At 47.5% G+C, this 2,500-nt stretch overlaps 1 protein-coding gene and 1 long non-coding RNA gene across 4 annotated transcripts in view; one reads left to right on the forward strand and one right to left on the reverse strand.

Annotated features, from left to right (window-relative positions):
• rassf2a (Ras association domain family member 2a) overlaps positions 1-2,500 on the reverse strand; it is a 24,354-nt gene that overhangs the window by 9,439 nt on the left and 12,415 nt on the right. Inside the window, exon 1 of one of the 3 annotated variants that reach the window (XM_027177170.2) lies at positions 1,287-1,396. The exons of the other annotated variants lie outside the window; for them this stretch is intronic. The gene's annotated coding sequence lies outside the window, so the exon portion shown is untranslated. Of the gene's footprint in view, positions 1-1,286; positions 1,397-2,500 lie in introns of those variants that run through there. 3 annotated transcript variants of the gene reach the window in all.
• LOC125138538 overlaps positions 1,492-2,500 on the forward strand; it is a 4,387-nt gene continuing 3,378 nt past the window's right edge. Inside the window, exon 1 of the long non-coding RNA XR_007137745.1 lies at positions 1,492-1,602. This is a non-coding gene — a long non-coding RNA (uncharacterized LOC125138538). The remainder of the gene's footprint in view (positions 1,603-2,500) is intronic.

Raw genomic sequence — 2,500 nt, forward strand, 5'->3', positions numbered from 1 at the left:
ATCAGCTCTGCATGCTTGTGTGCACTCCAACAGTGAAAGACTGCCGTGACTTATTTACCAACAAGACCCTAACCGATCACAGAGACCCTAACCGGTCACAGAGACCCTAACCGGTCACAGAGACCCTAACCGGTCACAGAGACGCTAACCGGTCACAGAGACGCTAACCGGTCACAGAGACCCTAACCGGTCACAGAGACGCTAACCGGTCACAGAGACGCTAACCGGTCACATTTTAACGCATTTAGACAAACTCAAACACACACACACACACACACAGTCAGACTACACTTAACTCTGTGACCTTATGTCTTTCCTGTAGCATTGATCACAACAGCTGTTCCCTCTTGTGTGTGTGTGTATGTGTGCGCGTGTGTGTGTGTGTGTGCGCACATGTGTGTGTGCGCACATGTGTATGTGTGCGCGCATGTGTGTGTGCGTGTGATGTTCTTCATTAGCTCAAAGGTTTCAGAAAATTGAGGAAGTGTTGCTTTGGCTCCACTCTTCCTCTTTTAGTTGCTCGGTGAGGAAGCTGAGGTTTGTGCACAAGACTTCCTCAATGAAATGAGTCCCACAAAACATACAGCTGCTCTCCTCCTCATTCCTCATTCCTCATTCCTCTCTCTCTCTCTCTCTCTCTCTCTCTCTCTCTCTCTCTCTCTCTCTCTCACACACACACACACACACACACACACACACACACACACACACACACACACACACACACAATACCAATTACACAGATTCGAAAGCTTTGCAAGAAAAAGATCAAAAATCAATATCTGTCTGTTTGTCTGTCTATTTATCTCTGATGGCCTGTCTGTCTATTTCTCTGCTAGCCTTTCCATCTGTCCATCCATCTGTCTGTCTGTCTATGTATCACTCTGTGTATCCCTCAGTCAGACAGTCAAATCTGTCTGTCTACCTGTCCATCCGTCTGTCTGTCTTTTTCACACCTACACAACGAGGCCCACCCACAACGCTGAGCCGCCCATCACAAACATGGCTGTCTTATTCCATCTGACATGTCTGTCTGTCTGTCCATCTGTCTGTCTGTCTGTCTGTCTGTCCATCTGTCCATCTATCTATAGAATTCAGTTCAGAAATGCTAGCATGTGAAAATGACCCAAACAAATATGTATAATTAATGCTAACAACTTTCCACAACAGGCCGAGCTCATTAACACACACACACACACACACACACACACACACACACACACACACACACACACACACACACACACACACACACACACACACACACACACACACACACACGTCACCCTGTCTGCTCCTTCAGGTTCTTACACCCTGAGCTACCAATTCAGTCATTCAGCCCTGATAAAATATTCAACAGCAATCAGCTCAGAACGGCTGCTTTAATATTTCACACGTTATATAAAACACGGTCACATGATCACACGGTCACATGATCACACGGTCACATGATCACACATGATCACACGGTCACATGGTCACAGCTGCAGAGGAACCCTGAGAGATGTGACTGTTTGTTGCTGGAGCTCAGAACACACACTGCACTGAACACCACCATAATCTCTGTCTGATTCCAGACACCTGGGCATCAGCTGCAGCCATGTAACAGCTGCTTTGTGTAGATTCTGTGTTCACTCTTTATAACAATCTGTAAACTTCTAATCTTCTCATTGCATTGCGTTCTTTGGCCGTCCTCCCCTGTGTCCTCCCCTGTGTCCTCCCCTGTGTCCTCCCTTCCTTCATTGTGTCCTTCTTTCCCTGTATCCTTCCTCCCTTTCTTTGTTGTCCTTCCTTCCTTGCTTCCTTTCCTGTGTCCTTCCTTCCTTCCTTCCTTCATTGTTTCCTTCTTTCCCTGTATCCTTCCTCCCTTTCTTTGTTGTCCTTCCTTCCTTGCTTCCTTTCCTGTGTCCTTCCTTCCTTCCTTCCTTCATTGTTTCCTTCTTTCCCTGTGTCCTTCCTTCCTTTCTTTGTTGTGTCCTTCCTTCATTGCTTCCTTCCTTGTGTCCTTCCTTCCTTCTTTTCTTCGTTGTGTCCTTCCTTCCTTCCTTTCTTCGTTGTGTCCTTCCTTCCTTCCTTCCTTCCTTGTGTCCTCCCTTCCTTCCTTGTGTCCTCCCTTCCTTCCCTGTGTCCTTCATTCCCTGTGTCCTTCATTTCCTGTGTCCTTCATTTCCTGTGTCCTTCATTTCCTGTGTCCTTCATTCCCTGTGTCCTTGCTTCCCTGTGTCCTTCCTTCCTTCCTTGTGTCCTTCCTTCCTTCCTTCCTTCCTTGTGTCCTTCCTTCCTTCCTGACTTCCTTGTGTCCTTCCTTCCTGACTTCCTTGTGTCCTTCCTTCCGGACTTCCTTGTGTCCTTCCTTCCTGACTTCCTTGTGTCCTTCCTTCCGGACTTCCGTCCTTTGTTGTGTCCTTCCTACCTTCCTTCCTCCCTTGTGTCCTCCCTTCCTTCCTTCCTTGTGTCCTCCCTTCCTTCCTTCCTTGTGTCCTTCCTTCCTGACTTCCTT

This window comes from Tachysurus fulvidraco, chromosome 14 (assembly GCF_022655615.1).
Source record: "Tachysurus fulvidraco isolate hzauxx_2018 chromosome 14, HZAU_PFXX_2.0, whole genome shotgun sequence".
Classification (NCBI taxonomy): Eukaryota; Metazoa; Chordata; class Actinopteri; order Siluriformes; family Bagridae; genus Tachysurus; species Tachysurus fulvidraco.